This window comes from Acanthochromis polyacanthus, chromosome 18 (assembly GCF_021347895.1).
Source record: "Acanthochromis polyacanthus isolate Apoly-LR-REF ecotype Palm Island chromosome 18, KAUST_Apoly_ChrSc, whole genome shotgun sequence".
Classification (NCBI taxonomy): Eukaryota; Metazoa; Chordata; class Actinopteri; family Pomacentridae; genus Acanthochromis; species Acanthochromis polyacanthus.
The window spans coordinates 28,765,102-28,777,750 of NC_067130.1; the positions used below are offsets into that span (position 1 = coordinate 28,765,102).

General features: G+C 38.8%; 1 protein-coding gene across 3 annotated transcripts in view; it reads right to left on the reverse strand.

The window, feature by feature from the left end:
- The window catches only part of whrna (whirlin a), a 246,904-nt gene that overhangs the window by 232,326 nt on the left and 1,929 nt on the right, over positions 1-12,649 (reverse strand). The gene's annotated exons all lie outside the window — the stretch shown is intronic.

Below are 12,649 nucleotides of genomic sequence, written 5' to 3' on the forward strand. Positions count from 1 at the left end.
CGTATTACTGCAGTGCATGCTTTACTGAATGATACTTGATCAGTTAAGAGTTTTAACTGTGTCGCTAAAGGGTGTGTTAGGCATAGTTGTCGAAGGATTGGATTAAAGGGAGAGGAGAAGCACTGTCTGGTGTGGAGTAAACGGCACAAACGGCGGCCGTCAGGGTTCCTTTAGGCAACAAGATGCTCTCCAAACTTTAGTGACTTGGTACGCAAATCTGTTGCTCGGTGTGATTAGATAAATAACAACACGAGTATGTAAACACCAGGCCAGAGGGCAGGCCTGAAGGTACTCCAGCTCATTTATTCCAGGCTGATTCATGCAGATGTAAAAGCTGCTCTAGGTATAAATTTGCGAAGAAAAAAAAAGAATTTGAAAATATACAACCCTACTTCTGGGGTAATAGGGAAAACAAATCCTCAGGATTAAAGTCAACATCCGTTTGTGGCTTCACCATGGACTCAAACCCTGCTCTCCAGAGTGAAAATCATCTTTCAGAACCCATTTTACAACAACTTCCTGTTCATATCACAGATGATGTTGCTCTTTTGTTGCTTAGATTTTCCTAAAAATGAAAGAGGAGGCACATAAGTCAAAGTTCCTTGCATATCACTTCATATGCCGAAAGTTTACATGAAATTTTTGCCTAATGATCTCAAAAAGTTAACAAATAAATACTGCCTACCTCAGCTTTAATCCTTTGAAGCTTAAAGCCCACTGGCAGTTTGAAAGGCATGTTATCTTTTTTCTAAATTGCCAAAATTACTCCATTTATCAGAAGAGAAACTGTTTAAAGAAACCATCCAACAGTTCTTCAACAAATCATGTGTGACTATAGTGCATCAGTATGATTAACCAAATAAAAGTTTAAAATCATGCAATGTCATCAAAATCGCTTTATTACTCCACCAAAGAACGTGGCAGAGTTATGTGACGATCAGCGTATGTTTGTCTGTCTGTCTGTCTGCTAGTAACATTACTCAAAAACGGACGAAATTTTTAGGGAAGGTCAGAAATGACACGAGGACCAAGTGATTAGATTTCTGTATCATTGTGAGATAACAACACAGCGTCACTGTAACTATGACAACAAGTGAACACTACGCCAGCTGTCTACTGACGACTACATGATTGCGATCCTACTACAAATCCACCGCTGCGGACTTATCTGTTAGAAATGATAGAAGGAATAACTGAATAAATTGTGAGGGTGTTTTCGAGTCCCATCAATTCCTGCCGTCTGCTACATATTTAGGTCATGCGATATGGTATTCATACATAACGTTCACATGTATAACACGTGTGTCAGTTTGCAGAGAGCAGACAAGAGTCATTCCATCTCATTTCAACAAATCTGAGGAAATTTTGTTGCATGACCTCCTCTGATCATCTCCAAACTTTTTTTTAAACTATCCCAACATAAGAATAGATTACTTGCAAAGTTTTAACATCATATGATTGCTATTTGCTAAGTTATAAAATATTTAAATCCCTATTTTTCCACTCGGAAATTGATATGTTAGGTAGAAAGGCTTGATTTAGGAAGATAATACTGGGAACTGACTGATGATATAGACTTACAAGTGATCTGAAGGGTTCAAACACCTTAACAATAGAGCAGGAAAAAAATTTGGAATGAATATACCCATTTCTCTGTGGTACAGGGCAATTTAAAAATTTGGCGAAAATGGCATTTTTCAAGAATTTAGGCATTTTTTTCACAAATTTTAATAAGTAACAAGGTTCATATGTTATAAAAATCTCAAAGTACCTTAAAAGTTCTCTCTAACCTAAAAATATCCAAGAGCTAGCTAGTCTCCTTAGACCTCAAAACGATGCCTATTTATGAAACAGACTGAAAAACACCATACATATATTGGCACAGAAACCAATGTGGGACATGGAGTAGAAACATGAAACTTTGTCTGTATAACAATAAACATCTGAATAATTGATATCTGAAGTATCAACATTGTTTCTTGAATCCTTCATGGCCAATTTAACCAAGAAATGCACTATGTTTTATAGGCGTTTTTTTAGGAATTCTAACTAATATATTGCAGTTAAAATGAGTTATATTGCCTTAGGTCCCATGTAAAACATGTAATTTGTCCCCAACTTATCACACCACTATTTCTGTCCTTTGAACTGCTTGAATTTCTCTGAAATCAGGCCATCATCTGCACCAGATATGTGGTACTGTCCACCACGGCGTGTTGAAGGAGCAGTGATTGGACAGAGGATGTGGGCTGTAGGCACCCACACTACGTCATCCTTTCTAGGCCATGTGAACTTCTTGCTGGGACCTTTTGGGTGCATGAATTTCACTTGCAAATCTTCAAATTCAGCTGATAAGTCAAATACGATACCGAGGCTGTCCTGAGAATGCAGTCTGGGAGTGATGCCATTTCTTCTTATTCAGTTACTGTATGAAAGAAAAAACAATGTCTATATAATAATTAACTTCAGATATGCCCTTTGTAACTTATACTACGATGCTGATGCTTCAGATTCATCTTTCATCTTTAGTTGGTCATGTAAATGGTTCCTAAAAACAAAAACGAGGATCAAAATGTATAGTAAATTGATTCAGCAGTTGCTCATCTTTGGCACAAGAAACAAATATGAAAGTAAGTTCACACATACTTCACACATACTAGTTCCTCCAAAAAAAATTTGAACCGCGTACCATGTATCCCACATGCACTTTTTAATGCCTAAAGTTAGGCTATTTTGGGTCTACACCTGAGTTCAACAGCCTATAAATCAATAAATAAGCTTTATTTTAATGTTTTAAAACTTTTACCTTATGCAACTTTCATTAGTAAAGAAGAAAATTCATTCTTTCAATGTCTTTTCACAAGAATAAGTCCTAAAATAGAGGCATGAAAAACCCAAAATAAAGTCGCCCATGAAATAATAAGGATATTTTGGGAAATTCCACAGTCCAGTATTTTTTATTTTCATTCATTTCTATACTTTTCTCACCAGAAGGGTAAAAGTTTTGGAAGGGGAAAAAATTCTGACCATGTAAAAGGAGTATAAATTGCTTTTTTTAGTAGTTTAAAACCCTAAAATCATAGGCGAGGATTAAGTTTGGACTGACTATGGGTATTAGATTAGATCATTACTGCTTATACTGTATGTTTATAACCATAATACTTTGCATTTGTTCATAAAATTACCCAAATAAAGCCCAAAAAAATTTTTGGGAGGATCTGAGAAAGTGGTGCAACAAGCATTTGTTGAATTGACATGGAATGACTCACAAAAAATCCTGTTTCTCTACACATCTGTAAAGCTATCACTGACTCAGCTGCAACCAACAGTCACACAAAGAAAAATTCGGGGATTTTTTGACTGAACTGCAGGCTGTGTAAAGGTAGATACTAGACAACGATGAAAACCAATTAAACTGAAGTAGCAACACATCACTAGTAAGTAGAGCCACCTTTTTTTTCCAGGTAACATGTGAGGACACTTGGAAAAATGTTGGACATGTGGATTTTAGGACTCTTTGTAAATGTTTGTAAAAAACAAAATAAAACAAGTACAAACATGCTACTTTCATTTTTCCTTTTTTATGACTTACGGTATTCTAACTTTCTTATTCTGGATAGAAGAGACTTCTGAGTTCTCTCAACTTCTAGTCATGGTTGTGCTGTTTCCATTGAGATGGATCATTTCATTTTGTAGTGAAAAATGCACCAACAGTGAGTAAAAATATGACGGATCGGAGGGTTAAGTCCAATATCGCACCGCCAAAGTCCCTCGAATGTAGGAGGTGAATCCCCCCAAGCCTGACAAACGGTCTGAACTGTACGGATGGAAAAGGACTTTCTGAAGATACAAAATACTTTCAGACTAGACCGGCTAGAAAAGTTTTCCACATATGCGTAGCTTGTCTATCAGTCTCCAACTCCCACTTTCTCCTGTCAGTCTCTTATAGTGGTCAGAATTCTTTTCTCTTTTATCATTTCTCTCTCTCTTTTTTTTCTTGCCATGACAGTGTCTGAGAGCAGTGATTCTTGGCAGCTTGGCAGATTATTCAGTCTGTGGTCTGTCTCTGCAGTAAAGACATCAGGAGCTGCTTTCAATTCATGATTCCTGCTTTAAAGAAGTTACAGAAACAGTCAGAAACTCTGGTAGGTTAAAATATAAAACCATGTACAGCTTTTTTTTTCAAAAATTTAGTCCAAAAATATATTAAATGTGTGTTAAATGAGTCTAATTTTTCAACACGTACATTCAGACCTATTACCAAGGGGCACTTTTCCTGAGCTTTTAGCGCCATCTCCACATTATTGCAGATATTTATGTGGACAATTTCCATATTAAAACTAAAGTTCTTACACAAAAAAATTACTACAAGTGCTGCAACAAGCATGTCAGGTCAGTCCACATCATTTCTGTGGACTTTAAACCATGGATGCAGAGGCTTTTGCATGATAGCAAATTGGTGTAACAATGCTAAACCTTGTACATGCTAGTGCTAACTGAACATAAACAAACCATTGTATTTGTCCACCATTGCTACTGCTGCACACAAACCAAGCAGTAAAAAGCATGCTTTTATAAAGGGTGGCAAACTATTAAATACATGCTATTAACGAAAGAATCTTACGGTCTGAACTTTCCTATCAGACAAACGGTGTACAAGACCTGTTCAGCATCAAATGTGAAAGTTAGCGACAAGATAGTGAAGAAAGTAGAAAATTTGGCAGCTAAAAAGTTACACATTTTTCTAAAATGGCCGAAACCGAAGCAGATATGAGAGGGGGGTGAATATTCACTTGGCAGACTCCGTGAACACGTCTGCAAATGATAAACGATGTGTAAACAGTCCATTTTTTAGCAGACATGTCAGGTATAAACTCTTGCCCCCCGAGCAGACAAAAACAGGCCTGACGCAGCTCCAGAAGGTCAAACAACACAGCCTGATCACTCAGGGAAAAAAAAAAGTTTGGACTCTGTGTGCAGCTGAATTTAATAAGTCCTTTCCTCTACTACCACTTCACGCCCACAAACAGCATCAATAACCCCACACAAACAGCATGATTGGCTTTAAATAAGCCTTTGCATCTCATTTTGTCTGCAGTGCATTACTCATTCACACTGTTCTCTCCCTGCTGTATGCTTCCACTCAGCCTTAATCCACTGTACTTTAGCGAACTTCTGTTGCCTGATGACTTCAGGGACGGCCTCTGAAAGCAGCAGCTTGTCGCTTTGCACAGACGACGCGTCAAAAAGCTTACAGCTGAATTTCTTTCCATCTCTGATTTTCTCCTCCTCCTAAGAGGCTGTCTCGGTCTCCGGGTTAGCTATTGAGCCAGCATTTAGCCGGAGCAACCTTTTCATTATCGTCTTCTTCACTGGACAGTCAGGAGATGTGACAGGATCGGGATAGGGACATAAATTGTGTTATTCTGGAGCCACAACAACAACAACAACAACAAGACAAGCGGTCTTGTCTCGCCATCAGCCTGCACAGACTGCATGTCTCGCTGACTTTTTAATTAGATTCAAGTCTGGGGAGGGTGTGAGGAAGAAACAAAAGGGAAAACACGGTGTCGCGAGACACGATGAAGGAGATACAAGACAACGTTGCTGTCTTTGTTAGTTCTGAACTCTCTCTACAGTATTCCCAGGAAATCTGCGGCGTCTTTTGAACTTCTATCGCAAACATGCAAAAAGAGCAAAGGGGTGAGAGGATTTTAAAAAAGAAAAAAAGATGAAGACTTGGCTGGTTGCTCAGTCTACACCTTGGCTGCTTCCCGGCTGGGACATTGACATGCACAGACTTGGCCACCAGTTAGAGGAATGCGAGCCGAGCGGCCTGGAGCAGCTCTGCAGACTGCTAATGGTCAGCGTGTTGATTAGATGCTGGGAGGCAGATAGGAATCTCGTTATACTATTAATTGATTCAGCTCGGAGCCGATTGCGAGGTCGTGACAGCGGTTCGTCTTGTTTGATGCTGTCAACATGCAGACCGGCGCCACAGAGTTTGCAGATGCTTAACATTTTGCATTTTATTATGGGACCCCATGCAGCATTTATCTTTTTAAAAAGGTGACTCTAAACTGAAACCCAACTGATTATGAGTTAATGAGTTGGAATGATTTCACCAAGAGGCCACAAAGCTTCAAACAACCACCAATGATTCCCTTATAAAAGGTTTTGTGGCCTCATCGTGTGGTGCTAAAGTTAGAGACACAGTTATTTATGGAGCCAGAGGTTGCTTAAAGTGTCACGCTAGCATTAATATAAGTTGATTCTTGTGTCGAGTTTATGAGAAAATTTTAGCTGAACCGTCCACCATAAACTACGAGCTACAAGAGGCTAAAGATGTTTTCGGAGCTGCAGAGTCGGGTTCATCACGACGCCCACTTCCACATCATAAACAGTCATTCGGCTGAGCATTAAAATAAAAATACTGATTATGGAGGGGAGTTCAGTTCGAGGTGAGGAGACTGAGTCGTTATCGCAACCGGATTCATGAAAAGCATCCAGACGGCGGCTTATTCAACGGTGACATTTTATCTGTCATACGCGCCAGAAGCTTACATCCGCCGAGCTAATCTCCGACTTGACGGGTAGATTTTAACAAGAGAGCAAATTTTAAAAAACAAGGAACTTTATAACGAACAAAAATGGTTTAAATGAGAAAATATAATGAAGACATGTATCAAAATCGTACATATTCAATCAGAACTTAAAGAGATGTTGTCCTTTGTTGTATAAGGATTGTGTAACACTGATTCAGTCATTGATTAACCCTTTAAGCTTCGGTGTTCCGCCGGCGGTACACCTACTAATTTGCATAGGAATTTCAGGAATGTCCGACGGCTGCAAACACGATTATACAAACACTATACACCGATGGAAAGCTTAGATTCTCATGAATCCGCCGGTATAAACCACTTTCAGATGTGATTACCACAGCGGGTGAGAAAAACACATTTGTCCGACAAAAACAAATATTCATCCATCCGTTCTCTATACACGGCTTCAACGCACACAGTGCGACTCACATTTCCGGGTTCATTATTATACACAAAAAAAAGATTCCACAAAAAACGGTCATAATCCAACCTTTTACATCAGATGACACAAGCCAGGAAACTATTTTGTCCAAAACATGTCCTGAAGTCGGTATAAAATCCCCGAATCGGTCCTTTTCAAGAAAATGCACCTCGCGATGCGCGTCCAATATTCCCTGTATTTTTCGTAATTTTTTTTATTTAAAAATAGAATATTAGCGATTTTTTGTACTGAAAACGGCTGGAATTGACTGAAGCTTAAAGGGTTAAAGACAGTATTTAGGATGTTCACACAAGAAGTGAGTGCTTTTAGAATCAATCAGCAGCTCAATAGTCTGACTACATCTCCGAAAGTGAAAAGTTTGCATAATCCAGAGGTAGTGGAGAAGCTCCAACTTAAATGTAGGACAACAGTTTTCTCATGTTTACCAAAACTACACACAGAATCACATATTCTGCTTGTACCAACACATAGCTGAAAGTATAAGGCGATACTACACAAGAAACTACAAACAACATCCCCTCCCATCTTCTCCAAAATATTAATCACAATGCATGATGTTTGGCTGAACCACAAGATGGACTCGATGGTGAGCCTGGCAGAGTTTAAGAGGTTAAAATGACAGTTCTGGAAGCCTGTAAAAACATTTAGACTAAACTGAGAGGGTATAAAAATAACTGAACTCGGCCATTAATGACCTCCAGGGGGATTTTTATCTTAGATGGTTCTCCTCTCCTGCTGGCTGGGTGCCTGGTTTGTCGGGCTAATAACCGGAGCAGTGGAAGCAGGATAACTAGTAGTCATACTCCTAGGCATCGCAAAGCCATTATAGACAGCAGGGATGAAAATAGAGTGACACAGGATGAAAAGAGGATTTGCACATATAGGAATAAAGGCACACAGAGGTGATGACAGAGATGAGCAACACACACAAGCATGTTTTCATTTATCTTCTGAAAATCTAACACATGATGGATGCAAGAAATGACTTCCACTTCTTCATTTACAGTACAGAAACGGACAGCCTTCGATCCACAGATGAGAGAAATGTGTGTAAAACTGGTAGAAGAAAAACAAAAAAAGACCATTTTGTCATTAGTATTCTGTCCGATGCAGTCTGAGATCATGTTTGAGATTTTTAGGCTGCAGATCAGTTTTTAAAACTTATCACTTCTCTTCAACATACACTACCGGTCAAATGTTTGGGGTCACTTATTTTTGAAAGAAAAGCTGTTGTTTTTCTTTTTCAATGAAGATGACATTAAATTGATCAGAAATACAGTCTGCAGTCTTTTTAATGAAATATCTCCATAGGGGTACAGAGGAACATTTCCAGCAACCATCACTCCTGTGTTCTAATGCTACATTGTGTTAGCTAATGGTGTTGAAAGGCTAACTGATGATTAGCAAACCGTTGTGCAATGATGTTAGCACATGGATAAAAATGTGAGTTTTCATGGAGAACATGAAATTGTCTGGGAGACCCCAAACTTTTGAACGGTAGTGTACATCTCTACAAAAAGTCATGTATCACTGCACAGGGACTTCCTGACTAAGCTAAGAACGCTGTAATATATTTACACCATGAGATAAATCTAATACAGTGGAAAAATAGTAACAAATTCCAACTAAAGCAGTGTACACCAGAGGCGCCATAAATGTCAAGGGGTAAACATAAAATGCATCAGGAGACTTTGACTCTAGTAAAGCATGAAATCCTCTCAGATGTAACCAGCGAGGAGAAAAAAAAACTACATAAAACACCCTCATCTCTTAGCATTAAGCAAAAGCCTATAGGTGCAGTATTTTGGATTACATGCAGGTGGGGGGATTGCCTTAGGCCTGAGCCCTGCATAAAGTGAATTACAAAAACCCACATGAGAAGAGATGGAGCGTGGGTGACTTTTTCAAGACCAGCAAAGGTTAGAAAGTACTCAATGTGAGCTATAATCCACAGCTGCCAGGAGGGAACACAGCGGTGACCTTTCAACCGCAGAAGAATAATCACGATTTTTAAAAAGCAGCTTATAGATATCTGGCGCTTCTGGTGGCAGTTAACAGAAAAATAACCTTATGTTCTCCAAGTAGAGGCTAGAGCATGAAACCATATCTTGTTTTTTTGTCTTGATCAAAGTCTTATTGGGATTAAAATGTTGTTTCTATAAAGGCAGATGCTACAAAAGTACTTTCATATGTCCAGATGTGCAACTGAAAACAACTTAAAAGGATAAAAACACTGGGTGCTGCTTTACAGATCTGCTAAAACGGACTCATTAAAGAACTATGAAAGCCTGTGAAATGCAGTGCAGCGCCGGTGTGAATGAGCGTAATCACAAAATCGATCAGGACAGCGGCGAGAAAAATGGAGGTAAAAAGCAGTCAGGATGAAGAGGAGAAAACGCCAAGATGAATTTTCAGCACCACGGACAGCTCACAGGACTCATAAACACCAAGGTCCTCACAAGGTTTCCTGCTCAATCAATCCTCGCCGTGCACAAATCAGACGCTCTTTTATCACCTCATTTACTAATAGGCCTTCTTTACTCTGAGTGGCATTAACAACACAGCTCAGGGAGAAAGTCTTCATGTTCGCCACACAAACACACAACCCTGCAAGCAGCAAGCGTTCCCAACGTCACCTTTAGGTTCGATCTAATCTCCAAAGAAGGTTTTAGGAATGCTTAAGTTTACAAATGTTCCTGTAATGTTCATTAAAATAACATTTCAGCCTGCAACATTCAGAGGATGTGGTCAGAATACGTTCCATGATAACAAAAGGAGGAACGTAGATTAAAAAAAAAAAACATTAGGAGCTTCAGTCGAAAGCAACTGGATTTCTCTTGAAGGTTCTTTAAGATGTTCCACCTTCATCCAAGCCTTCAGTTCAGAACTAATGTCTTCATGAACCTACAAGAGAAGTTCAGCTGATGTTTTACTGAAGCTACGACCATTACTATGACCTGGATGACTGAGAATCAACACAGACATTCAGAAAAATGTTTTCCAGATGACAGAACGTTCAACATTGTGCATGCAAAGGTGTTGCAAAGGGTTTAGGGATGCTGATCTTTCCAAATAATGTTCCTGTTGCATTAAAAGTTAATTCAAACAACATTTCAGTCACAACTTTGAGAAAATATTTGGAGCATGTTGTCAGATTAACTTCCATGATAACAAAAGAAGCAACATACATTCAAGAAAATGTTTTCCAGATGACATAAGATGCAACGTTCTGCCTGCACAGTTGCTGCAAAGGTTTCAGGGATGCTTATCGCTTCAAGTAAAGATCTCTTAATGCTAGAAGTTAACTAAGACAGAACACTTTAGCTGCAACGTTCTGAGGATGTTTGGAGGATGTTGTCAGATGAAACTCCACAATAATGCAGGAAGAACATTCTCAAACCAACATTTTAAAAAATGTTTTCCATATGACAGAACGTGCGACATTTTGCTTGAAAAGTTCTTGAGGAAACATGTTGTTCCACAGTGTTGCAGAATGACGACAAAGAAAGGTAAATTCACAACGCAACACTCAGAAAACTTAATAGAGCACAATGGCCCTAGAGGACAATTAAAAAGAACTTCCCTCTAAAAACATTACTACAACTTTTTCTTAGATTACTTTCTTAGAGCATTGAAGGAAGCTGTCAGATTATGCTCCATAATAATACAAGAAGAATGTTCTCCGAACAACATTCAAAACAATTTTGCCAGGTGACAGAACATGCATCATTCTGACTGTAAAGTTGTTCAGCAAAGCAAAACAGAACTTTCTTCTACAAATCGTTCCCACAACAGTGACAAAGGAAGAACATTCTAAATGCAACATTCAGAAAACCTTTCAAGAATTTTAGAGTATAATGGTTCTAGAGCACAATTTCTGCAGGTATCTCGCTTTTAAAAAGAACATCCTAGGAATTAAAACAGAAGTTCCCACTAAAACCATTGCCATAACTTTCTTAGAACACTACTTTCTTAGAATGTTACTTTCTCAGAACATTGGAGGATATTGTCAGATTATGTTCCATGATGACAAAGAAAGAATGAACAACACTAAAAATGTGTTTTTGAGTTGTTATCGAGGCCTCAGATGATGGAACATGGAACATTCTGCCTCCAGTGTTGTTGAGGGAACACATTACAGAACCGTCTTCTAGAAAACAATCACACGATGGTCCAGGATGACGTTAAAAATAGAACATTCTCAATGCAACATTTAGAAAACTTTAAGAATGTTATGGCCAAACATTTGGAGAATCTCTGCAGTTATGCCCCCTTTAAAAGAAAACAAGTCCTACAATTCATACGACCACACAGGTCGTACGTAACATGCACCGGAATACGACCCATGAGAGCGTATTTACGTTAGCCCCCCTACGGGGAAAAGGAGCGCATTATGGGATTTAATTTAAGAAACAGCTTTTCCCTCGCGAAACGGCTTTTTCCTCACTTTCCCAGCACGGGTTTAGGGTTATTGTTAGGGTTAGGGATAGGGATAGTGTTAGATAAAAGTTTGTTCATGGTGACGTTTCACCTGCGACACCGGAGTGTCGATATTTACTCAACTGCCAGAGGTCGCACAGTCAAAACGTAACACTCGGTCATAATACGGGCGTGTACAGACGACCTATGTGGACGTTTTTTTTGTTTGAGGACAGGCTCCTTTTCAAAGAACACTCTGGGAATTAAAATAAAACGTCCCACTAAAACCATTGCTAGAACTTTCTTTGAATGTTACTTTCTCAGAACATTAGGAAATGTCAGATTATGTTCCCACATTAAAAACACATTTTCTAGATGTAATCAAGGCCTCAGATGACAGAACGTAGGGCATTGTGTCTGCAAACTTTCAAAGGGAACATATTCCAGAATGTTCTTCTGCAGAACATTCCCACAATGCTCCACAATGTGCTGGTACAGTCATAATGTAACACTTTTTTAGAACCTCTCTAGTTATCCTTCCTTTATTATAACCATTCTTGGATTTAAGAGAACTTCAAAATAAAACCACTGCTAGAACTTTGGTGAAACGTTACTTTCTTAGAATTTTGGTGAATTCTGTCAGATAATGTTCTATGACAGCAAAGGAAGAACTCTGTCAAACCAGATGACAGAGCATGGTACATTCTGCCTGCAAAGTTGTTGAGGAAATGCATTACAGAACATTCTTCTAGAGAACATTGCCACAATATTCCACAATGTGCTGGTACATTCATAATGCAACAGTCAGAAAACTCTGAGAATGTTACTGCCAAAAACTTTGAAAACCTCTGTAGTTATCCTACATTTACTATAACTATTCTTGGAATTAAGATAATTTTAAACTAAAAACGTTGCTAGAACTTTCTTAGAACAATTTTTTCTTAGAATGTGGGAGGACTGCCGTCAGATTATGTTCCCTGATAACAAAGGAAGAACATTCTCAAACCAGATAATACAACACACAACATTCTGCCTGTAAAGTTGAGGGAACGCATTACAGAACGTTCCTCTACAGAACATTCCCACAACGTTCCAATACATTCACAATGCAACACTCAGAAAACTTTGACAATGTTATCGCCACATATTTTAGAGCCTCTGCAGTTATCCTGCTTTTAATCGGAAC